The following is a 12,602-nucleotide window of genomic DNA, read 5'->3' as shown; positions in this document are numbered from 1 at the left end:
ATATGTAAGATATCTAGTTAGTAACTAGAGATTATGGATCTCAACTGCAGAAAGGAGAGAGTATAGGAATTGAGTATAGGTTATTTACCCCTGTTTAACTGGTTACAGGAGAGAGTTGGTAAAGCAAGTTAGCACAGAGTCAATTGAATCAGAGCGTCTGTTTGAGATGTAGTACTTTCCTCAGTACAATTTGCAAGTTTAGAGAACAAGTGGATGAACAACTCTAAATGGAGAGTGTTTAAAGAGCCTTCTAGTATTATGTACTGCTTGGGTGGCAATAGAGAGAGAGCGTGTGAGGGAGACGAGCCAGCGCTGCAGAAAGCTGACAGCCTCAGAGGGGTGTGTGACGATTATCCAATGGCGTGCGAGAACACGCTGACAGGCACACGCTGTGTGAGAAGCTTAACAGCGCGGCTTCAGTGAGGAAGGTTAGTCGGTGAATACGTATAAGAATTGCCGGGTTGCTGGAAAGCAAGTTTGTTCAGAGTTGTAGCGGTAGTTGAGAGGAGTAACTCACTGTGTTTGATAGAGGAGGTTGTCAGTGGAACGGTTTGGTTATACCGGCAATGAGAGGCAGTAATCCTGGATATCTGTGCAAACAAACTGTAATATAAGTCCATAAGACGATGAATGTATAGGAATAGTAGGTTGATAATACCCAAAAGTATTATAGTTGTAATCCAATGATTAGGTAGAGAATAATCATTTAGCCAGGAGGTTTAGAACATGCTGCTTCACACAACATAGCATGCTGCAAACTAACATTAATTGGCACCTGGAAGGGGGAGGTGTAGGTTTAAGTAAGGTCTGCTTAAAGGTGTACAGACATGCACATAAGAACATGACAGATCCCCCCCTCAAGGAAGCTGCACCGCAGCAGAGGGTCCAGGTTTGTCCGGATTTCTATGGTGGTAACGAGTAATCAGACGAGAAGCATTGAGATTGGTGGAAGGTTCCCAAGAATCCTCTTCAGATGAGTAGCCCTTCCACCTAACCAGATACTGCAACTGCCCATGATGATGTCTGGAGTCAAGAATGGACGAAATTTCATATATGTCGTCCACCAGAACCACAGGAGGCTGAGGTTGATGTGAAGATTGTAGCCTGGTTGGAACATATGGTTTTATCAATGCCACATGAAATGTGGGGTGAACCGGAATCTCTGGAGGAAGAGCTAAGGTTACAGCGTTGTCATTGACGACATTAGTTATCCTGTAAGGACCAATGTATAATTGTGAAAATTTCCGTGAGGGTGTTTTTAGTTTCAGATGTTTGGTCGAAAGCCAAACCATATCCCCTGACCGGTAGAGTGGTGGCTTACTTCTTTTGTAGTCATAGTATCTTTTCTGATGTTGCTGAGCCAATTGTATATTGTCTTTAAGGAATTTGAAGATGTCTGATAAAGAATTTGCTGTATCGTCGACATGAGGTGAGGAGGTGTTCAGATGTGGGAATAGATGGAATGGTGGATGGTAGCCATAATTCGCATAGAAGGGTGAACATTTAGTAGATCCATTTAAGGAGTTATTGTAGGCGAATTCTGCCATAGGAATGTTGTTCTCCCATTCTTCTTGTTGGTGGGAACAGTAACAGCGAATGTACTGTTCAATCCACTGATTTACACGCTCAGTCTGCCCATTAGTTTGCGGGTGGTATGCTGTACTATAGCGATGGTTGATTTTAAGAACAGCACATAATTGTTTCCAGAACTTAGATGTGAATTGCGAACCCCTGTCGGATACAATGACGGATGGTAGACCATGAAGTCGAACGATATGTTTCAGGAACAGGGATGCAGTTTCTGAGGCTGTGGGCAGCTTTTTATAGGGAATGAAATGAGCCATTTTAGTCAATAAATCAACAACAACTAAAATGGTGTTGGCTTGATTAGATAATGGCAATTCAACAATAAAGTCCATACCAACAGTATGCCAAGGTCTTTCTGGAATGGGTAGTGGTTGGAGGTAGCCTGATGGTTTGGTCTTTTGTGACTTAGCAACAGTACAAGCATGACAAGACTTGATGTAGTTATGTACTGATTGTCTGAGATTAGGCCACCAAAAATTTCTACCAATGAGGTCACTGGTTCTGTGGATGCCTGGGTGTCCTGATAGAGGAGTATCGTGATGGTCATGCAAGACCTCTTCTCTGAGGTTGGGAGGTATGTATATTTTACCCTTAACATGAGAAATTCCCCTGGTGTCGGTTTGTTGTATGTCCTTGGGAAGCTCTGTATCAAGCTGTTGTTGTGAACGTAGGGTATGAATGAAGTCATTCGTGAGACCATGGAACTGTTGTGGTGGAAGGATGGTTTGAGGTTCTTTTTCAAGGTCCTGCCGAAGTAAATGTCTAGATAGAGAGTCAGCCTTACCATTTCGAGAGCCAGGCCGATAAGTAATAAGGAAGTTGAATCTGGTGAAAAACAAACTCCAACGAGCTTGCCTGGCAGAGAGGGTTTTACTGGACTGTAGATATTCCAAATTTTTATGGTCGGTATAAATCAATATTGGGTAGATTGTACCTTCCAAGAGATGCCTCCAATGTTCAAGAGCTGACTTAATCACGAGAAGTTCTTTCTCTCCAACGGCATAATTTTGTTCGGCTGAGGTCATAAGTCTGGAAAAAAATGCTACTGGATGGATAGGTTCTGAAGGACTTTTACGCTGTGAGAGAATTGCACCAAGAGCGTACTCCGAGGCATCAACCTCTAGGATGTACTGCAGATTTGCATCTGGGAATCGAAGGATGGGAGCAGTAGTGAAGCATTTCTTGAGGAAGTTAAAAGCATGTTCGGTTTCAGGTGTCCATAGGAAACGAGTTTGAGTACCTGTGAGTCTACATAGAGGTTTCGCAATGCTTGAGAATCCTTTAATGAATTTGCGATAAAAATTTGCGAATCCTAGAAAACGCTGAACCTGTTTCCTGTTGGTTGGGGTAGGCCATTTAAGAATGGTGTCGATTTTTCCATCTTCCATTTTAACACCAGAAGAGGTAATTTTATAACCCAGAAAGGTAATTTCTTCTGTGTGGAAGGAGCACTTCTCAAGTTTGGCGTACAAATGGTGTGTTCTTAATCGATTTAGAACCCAACGTACATGTTTCTTATGGTCCTCCATGTTTTGGGAGTATATTAGGATGTCGTCTAAATATATTACCAAGCAAACGTCCAATAGATCTCTGAATATATCATTGATAAAAAACTGGAAGGTTGCTGGGGCGTTACACAACCCAAAGGGCATAACAAGATATTCATAGAGACCGTAGCGAGTCCGAAAGGCTGTGAGCCACTCGTCTCCTTCTCTGATCCTAATCAGATTGTATGCGCCTCTTAAATCCAGCTTGGTGTAAACAGTAGCTTTACTGAGGCGTTCCACTAATTCGGGGATCAGTGGTAGAGGGTACCTGTTCTTTTTGGTTCTTCTGTTTAACTCACGATAGTCTATGATGGGCCTCAATGTATTATCTTTATTCTTGACGAAAAAGATCCCTGCACCAGCTGGGGAGGTGGATGGTCTGATGAACCCTTTCTTAAGGTTCTCCTCTAAGTACTCCTTGAGATGAGCTAATTCAGGTTGAGAGAGTGGATATATACGTCCGTATGGAATGCTAGACCCAGGCAATAATTCAATAGGGCAATCATATATGCGATGAGGAGGAAGAGTTTCTGCTTGCTTTTTGTCGAATACATCCGAGAAATCTTGATATTCGTGTGGTATTGTTGCTCGAGAGACTTGTAGTACCTGTTGATGAGGATAGCAAGAAGACTTGCAGTATGTTGAATCAAGTTCCACTTGTAAAGACTGCCAAGAAATCGTAGGCTGATGTTGTTGTAGCCAGGATAAACCCAAAACAATGGGGTATAAAGGAGAAGGAAGGACATCGAAAGACAAGTATTCTACGTGCCCATCACTTGTAGTAACTTTAAGTGGGATCGTGTGGTGTGTGATAGGCCCAGAACTAACATAGGTTCCATCAATGACACGTATGGAGACAGGTATTGCTTTAACACACAAGGGTATTTTATTTTTATTTACAAGGGAGAGATCAATGAAATTGGAGAATGCTCCGGAGTCAATGATTGCTTCCGCTCTGAACAGCTGGAGGTCCCACTGTAGGGATAGAGATAAAGTACAGTAAGCCACATCTACCACTTTATTTGTCAAACAATGAGTTATAGGTTTGCACTTACTTCTTTTTTGGCGTTGAAGAAGAGGACATTCCTTAACAGGATGATTGGGAGAAGCACAGTACATGCAGAGATTCTTCTGCTGACGGCGATGTCTTTCATCCAATGTTAAGGGGCCTTTGGTGAACCCAAGCTCCATGGGTATAGATGTATCCTTTGTGCTGGATAAGGCAGGTGTAAACCTTTGGGAGGAATCAGATTGTTGTCTTTCTGACCTGCGTTCTCTGATTCTGCGATCAATCTGGACAGACAAGGCCATAAGAGCCTCCAGGGTCCTAGGGAGATCAGTGCGTGCAAGCTCGTCCTTTAGAGCATCGGACAATCCCAGGCGGTACTGGTTTCGCAAGGCTACCTCACTCCATTCTGAATCCTTGATGTAAAGCTTGAATTCAGATAGATATTCCTCTACAGGGCGACGGCCCTGTCGTAGTGAGCGCATTTTGATCTCAGCTGTCAGTTGTTTCTGTGTGTCATCATATAATAAACTCATTTGAGTGAAGAAATCAGATAAGGAAGTGAGGATAGGATCATTATTTTCGAAGAGGTTGTCAGCCCAAACCCTTGGCTCACCAGAAAGAAAAGAGATGACAGTCATCACCTTAATTGTCTCTGTATGATATGTCTTGGGCCTCATCTGAAATAGGAGGTAGCATGCATTTCTGAATTGTCTGAACAATTTCCTGTCGCCAGAGAATCTCTCAGGTAGACACACCTGTGGTTCTGGTGTGTTGTCCCTAACAGATGCCCTAAGACTGTCATTCTGCAATTGCAGCTCTCTAAGTGCTTGTGACAATTGGTCAACCCTTTGGGAGAGGTTGTATACCACATTTGGGAGGTCTGCTGGATCCATGTATATACTCTTGAGGCCAATTAATATGTAAGATATATGTAAGATATCTAGTTAGTAACTAGAGATTATGGATCTCAACTGCAGAAAGGAGAGAGTATAGGAATTGAGTATAGGTTATTTACCCCTGTTTAACTGGTTACAGGAGAGAGTTGGTAAAGCAAGTTAGCACAGAGTCAATTGAATCAGAGCTTCTGTTTGAGATGTAGTACTTTCCTCAGTACAATTTGCAAGTTTAGAGAACAAGTGGATGAACAACTCTAAATGGAGAGTGTTTAAAGAGCCTTCTAGTATTATGTACTGCTTGGGTGGCAATAGAGAGAGAGCGTGTGAGGGAGACGAGCCAGCGCTGCAGAAAGCTGACAGCCTCAGAGGGGTGTGTGACGATTATCCAATGGCGTGCGAGAACACGCTGACAGGCACACGCTGTGTGAGAAGCTTAACAGCGCGGCTTCAGTGAGGAAGGTTAGTCGGTGAATACGTATAAGAATTGCCGGGTTGCTGGAAAGCAAGTTTGTTCAGAGTTGTAGCGGTAGTTGAGAGGAGTAACTCACTGTGTTTGATAGAGGAGGTTGTCAGTGGAACGGTTTGGTTATACCGGCAATGAGAGGCAGTAATCCTGGATATCTGTGCAAACAAACTGTAATATAAGTCCATAAGACGATGAATGTATAGGAATAGTAGGTTGATAATACCCAAAAGTATTATAGTTGTAATCCAATGATTAGGTAGAGAATAATCACTTAGCCAGGAGGTTTAGAACATGCTGCTTCACACAACATAGCATGCTGCAAACTAACATTAATTGGCACCTGGAAGGGGGAGGTGTAGGTTTAAGTAAGGTCTGCTTAAAGGTGTACAGACATGCACATAAGAACATGACATATTGTTACCTGACTCACCTACATACACTGCCCTGGTACTCACCTGACTAATCACACAGCTGTACCTGTTATTGTTACTTGACTCACCTACATACACTGCCCTGGTACTCACCTGACTAATCACACAGCTGTACCTGTTATTGTTACCTGACTCACCTACATACACTGCCCTGGTACTCACCTGACTAATCACACAGCTGTACCTGTTATTGTTACCTGACTCACCTACATACACTGCCCTGGTACTCACCTGACTAATCACACAGCTGTACCTGTTATTGTTACCTGACTCACCTACATACACTGCCCTGGTACTCACCTGACTAATCACACAGCTGTACCTGTTATTGTTACCTAACTCACCTACATACACTGCCCTGGTACTCACCTGACTAATCACACAGCTGTACCTGTTATTGTTACCTGACTCACCTACATACACTGCCCTGGTACTCACCTGACTAATCACACAGCTGTACCTGTTATTGTTACCTGACTCACCTACATACACTGGCCCTGGTACTCACCTGACTAATCACACAGCTGTACCTGTTATTGTTACCTGACTCACCTACATACACTGCCCTGGTACTCACCTGACTAATCACACAGCTGTACCTGTTATTGTTACCTGACTCACCTACATACACTGCCCTGGTACTCACCTGACTAATCACACAGCTGTACCTGTTATTGTTACCTGACTCACCTACATACACTGCCCTGGTACTCACCTGACTAATCGCACAGCTGTACCTGTTATTGTTACCTGACTCACCTACATACACTGCCCTGGTACTCACCTGACTAATCACACAGCTGTACCTGTTATTGTTACCTGACTCACCTACATACACTGCCCTAGTACTCACCTGACTAATCACACAGCTGTACCTGTTATTGTTACCTGACTGACCTACATACACTGCCCTGGTACTCACCTGACTAATCACACAGCTGTACCTGTTATTGTTACCTAACTCACCTACATACACTGCCCTGGTACTCACCTGACTAATCACACAGCTGTACCTGTTACTGTTACCTGACTCACCTACATACACTGCCCTAGTACTCACCTGACTAATCACACAGCTGTACCTGTTATTGTTACCTAACTCACCTACATACACTGCCCTGGTACTCACCTGACTAATCACACAGCTGTACCTGTTATTGTTACCTGACTCACCTACATACACTGCCCTAGTACTCACCTGACTAATCACACAGCTGTACCTGTTATTGTTACCTGACTCACCTACATACACTGCCCTGGTACTCACCTGACTAATCACACAGCTGTACCCGTTATTGCTACTTGACTCACCTACATACACTGCCCTAGTACTCACCTGACTAATCACACAGCTGTACCTGTTATTGTTACCTGACTCACCTACATACACTGCCCTGGTACTCACCTGACTAATCACACAGCTGTACCCGTTATTGTTACCTGACTCACCTACAAACACTGCCCCGGTACTCACCTGACTAATCACACAGCTGTACCTGTTATTGTTACCTAACTCACCTACATACACTGCCCTGGTACTCACCTGACTAATCACACAGCTGTACCTGTTATTGTTACCTGACTCACCTACATACACTGCCCTGGTACTCACCTGACTAATCACACAGCTGTACCTGTTATTGTTACCTGACTCACCTACATACACTGCCCTGGTACTCACCTGACTAATCACACAGCTGTACCTGTTATTGTTACCCGACTCACCTACATACACTGCCCTGGTACTCACCTGACTAATCACACAGCTGTACCTGTTATTGTTACCTGACTCACCTACATACACTGCCCTAGTACTCACCTGACTAATCACACAGCTGTACCCGTTATTGTTACCTGACTCACCTACATACACTGCCCTGGTACTCACCTGACTAATCACACAGCTGTACCTGTTATTGTTACCTGACTCACCTACATGCACTGCCCTGGTACTCACCTGACTAATCACACAGCTGTACCTGTTATTGTTACCTAACTCACCTACATACACTGCCCTGGTACTCACCTGACTAATCACACAGCTGTACCTGTTATTGTTACCTGACTCACCTACATACACTGCCCTAGTACTCACCTGACTAATCACACAGCTGTACCTGTTATTGTTACCTGACTCACCTACATACAGTGCCCCTGGGTACTCACCTGACTAATCACACAGCTGTACCTGTTATTGTTACCTGACTCACCTACATACACTGCCCTGGTACTCCACCTGACTAATCACACAGCTGTACCTGTTATTGTTACCTGACTCACCTACATACACTGCCCTGGTACTCACCTGACTAATCACACAGCTGTACCTGTTATTGTTACCTAACTCACCTACATACAGTGCCCTGGTACTCACCTGACTAATCACACAGCTGTACCCGTTATTGTTACCTGACTCACCTACATACACTGCCCTAGTACTCACCTGACTAATCACACAGCTGTACCCGTTATTGCTACTTGACTCACCTACATACACTGCCCTAGTACTCACCTGACTAATCACACATACACTGCCCTGGTACTCACCTGACTAATCACACAGCTGTACCTGTTATTGTTACCTGACTCACCTACATACACTGCCCTGGTACTCACCTGACTAATCACACAGCTGTACCCGTTATTGCTACTTGACTCACCTACATACACTGCCCTGGTACTCACCTGACTAATCACACAGCTGTACCTGTTATTGTTACCTGACTCACCTACATACACTGCCCTAGTACTCACCTGACTAATCACACAGCTGTACCTGTTATTGTTACCTGACTCACCTACATACACTGCCCTAGTACTCACCTGACTAATCACACAGCTGTACCTGTTATTGTTACCTGACTCACCTACATACACTGCCCTAGTACTCACCTGACTAATCACACAGCTGTACCTGTTATTGTTACCTGACTCACCTACATACACTGCCCTGGTACTCACCTGACTAATCACACAGCTGTACCTGTTATTGTTACCTGACTCACCTACATACACTGCCCTGGTACTCACCTGACTAATCACACAGCTGTACCTGTTATTGTTACCTGACTCACCTACATACACTGCCCTGGTACTCACCTGACTAATCACACAGCTGTACCTGTTATTGTTACCTGACTCACCTACATACACTGCCCCTGTACTCACCTGACTAATCACACAGCTGTACCTGTTATTGTTACCTAACTCACCTACATACAGTGCCCTGGTACTCACCTGACTAATCACACAGCTGTACCCGTTATTGTTACCTGACTCACCTACATACACTGCCCTGGTACTCACCTGACTAATCACACAGCTGTACTGTTATTGTTACACTGACTTACCTACATACACTGCCCTGGTACTCACCTGACTAATCACACAGCTGTACCTGTTATTGTTACCTGACTCACCTACATACACCTGCCCTAGTACTCACCTGACTAATTCACACAGCTGTACCTGTTATTGTTACCCTAACTCACCTACATACACTGCCCTGGTACCTCACCTGACTAATCTACACAGCTGTAGCCCTGTTATTGTTACCTGACTCACCTACATACACTGCCCTGGTACTCACCTGACTAATCACACAGCTGTACCTGTTATTGTTACCTGACTCACCTACATACACGTGCCCTAGTACTCACCTGACTAATGCCACACATACACTGCCCTGGTTACTCACCTGACTTAATCACACAGCTGTACCTGTTATTGTTACCTGACTCACCTACATACACTGCCCTGGTACTCCACCTGACTAATATCACACAGCTGTACCCGTTATTGTTACCTGACTTCACCTACATACACTGCCCTGGTACTCACCTGACTAATCACACAGCTGTACCTGTTACTGTTACCTGACTCACCTACATACACTGCCCTAGTACTCACCTGACCTAATCACACAGCTGTACCTGTTATTGTTACCTAGACTCACCTACATACACTGCCCTAGTACTCACCTGACTAATCACACAGCTGTACCTGTTACTGTTACCTGACTCACCTACATACACTGCCCTAGTACTCACCTGACTAATCACACAGCTGTACCTGTTATTGTTTACCTGACTCACCTACATACACTGCCCTAGTACTCACCTGACTAATCACTCAGCTGTACCTGTTATTGTTACCTGACTCACCTAATACACTGCCCTCGGTACTCACCTGACTAATCACACAGCTGTACCTGTTATTGTTACCTGACTCACCTACATACACTGCCCTGGTACTCACCTGACTAATCACACAGCTGTACCTTTTATTGTTACTCTGACTCACCTACGATACACTGCCCTGGTACTCACCTGGACTATCACACAGCTGTACCCTGTTATTGTTACCTGACTCACCTACATACACTGCCCTAGTACTCACGCTGACTAATCACACAGCTGTACCTGTTATTGTTACCTGACTCACCTACATACACTGCCCTGGTACTCACCTGACTAATCACACAGCTGTAACCTGTTATTGTTACCTGACGCACCTACATACACTGCCCTTGGTACTCACGCTGACCGAATCACACAGCTGTACCTGTTTATTGTTACCTGACTCACCTACATACACTGCCCCTAGTACTCACCTGACTAATCACACAGCTGTACCTGTTATTGTTACCTGAACTCACCTACATACACTGCCCTGGTACTCACCTGACTAATCACACAGCTGTACCTGTTATTGTTACCTGACTCACCTACATACACTGCCCTGGTACTCACCTGACTAATCACACAGCTGTACCTGTTATTGTTACCTGACTCACCTACATACACTGCCCTGGTACTCACCTGACTAATCACACAGCTGTACCTGTTATTGTTACCTGACTCACCTACATACACTGCCCTGGTACTCACCTGACTAATCACACAGCTGTACCTGTTATTGCTACTTGACTCACCTACATACACTGCCCTAGTACTCACCTGACTAATCACACAGCTGTACCTGTTATTGTTACCTGACTCACCTACATACACTGCCCTGGTACTCACCTGACTAATCACACAGCTGTACCTGTTATTGTTACCTGACTCACCTACATACACTGCCCTGGTACTCACCTGACTAATCACACAGCTGTACCTGTTATTGTTACCTGACTCACCTACATACACTGCCCTAGTACTCACCTGACTAATCACACAGCTGTACCTGTTATTGTTACTTGACTCACCTACATACACTGCCCTGGTACTCACCTGACTAATCACACAGCTGTACCTGTTATTGTTACCTGACTCACCTACATACACTGCCCTGGTACTCACCTGACTAATCACACAACAGTACCTGTTATTGTTACCTGACTGACCTACATACACTGCCCTAGTACTCACCTGACTAATCACACAGCTGTACCTGTTATTGTTACCTGACTCACCTACATACACTGCCCTGGTACTCACCTGACTAATCACACAGCTGTACCTGTTATTGTTACCTGACTCACCTACATACACTGCCCTGGTACTCACCTGACTAATCACACATACACTGCCCTGGTACTCACCTGACTAATCACACAGCTGTACCCGTTATTGCTACTTGACTCACCTACATACACTGCCCTAGTACTCACCTGACTAATCACACATACACTGCCCTGGTACTCACCTGACTAATCACACAGCTGTACCTGTTATTGTTACCTGACTCACCTACATACACTGCCCTGGTACTCACCTGACTAATCATCACAGCTCTGTACCTGTTATTGTTACCTGACTCACCTACATACACTGCCCTGGTACTCACCTGACTAATCACACAGCTGTACCCGTTTATTGCTACTTGACTCACCTACATACACGGCCCTAGTACTTCACCTGACTAATCACACAGCTGTACCTGTTATTGTACCCTGACTCACCTACATACACTGCCTGGTACTCACCTGACTAATCACACAGCTGTAACCTGTTATTGTTACCTGACTCACCTACATACACTGCCCTGGTAGCTCACCTACTAATCACACAGCTGTACCTGTTATTGTTACCTGACTCACCTACATGCACTGCCCTGGGTACTCACCTGACTAATCACACAGCTGTACCTGTTATTGTTACCTAACTCACCTACATACACTGCGCCTGGTACTCACCTGACTAATCACACAGCTGTACCTGTTATTGTTACCTGACTCACCTACATACACTGCCCTAGTACTCACCTGACTAATCACACAGCTGTACCTGTTATTGTTACCTGACTCACCTACATACACTGCCCTGGTACTCACCTGACTAATCACACAGCTGTACCTGTTATTGTTACCTGACTCACCTACATACACTGCCCTAGTACTCACCTGACTAATCACACAGCTGTACCTGTTATTGTTACCTGACTCACCTACATACACTGCCCTAGTACTCACCTGACTAATCACACAGCTGTACCCGTTATTGTTACCTGACTCACCTACATACACTGCCCTGGTACTCACCTGACTAATCACACAGCTGTACCTGTTATTGTTACCTGACTCACCTACATACACTGCCCTGTACTCACCTGACTAATCACACAGCTGTACCTGTTATTGTTACCTGACTCACCTACATACACTGCCCTGGTACTCACCTGACTAATCACACAGCTGTACCTGTTATTGTTACCTGACTCACC

At 44.6% G+C, this 12,602-nt stretch overlaps 1 protein-coding gene across 2 annotated transcripts in view; it reads right to left on the bottom strand.

Annotated features, from left to right (window-relative positions):
• The window catches only part of USP5 (ubiquitin specific peptidase 5), a 461,221-nt gene that overhangs the window by 382,761 nt on the left and 65,858 nt on the right, over positions 1 to 12,602 (bottom strand). The gene's annotated exons all lie outside the window — the stretch shown is intronic.

This window comes from Bombina bombina, chromosome 9, assembly GCF_027579735.1.
Source record: "Bombina bombina isolate aBomBom1 chromosome 9, aBomBom1.pri, whole genome shotgun sequence".
NCBI classification, from domain to species: domain Eukaryota; kingdom Metazoa; phylum Chordata; class Amphibia; order Anura; family Bombinatoridae; genus Bombina; species Bombina bombina.
Note: the sequence above shows the minus strand (reverse complement) of the source record. Positions and strands in the feature narration are given on the sequence as shown.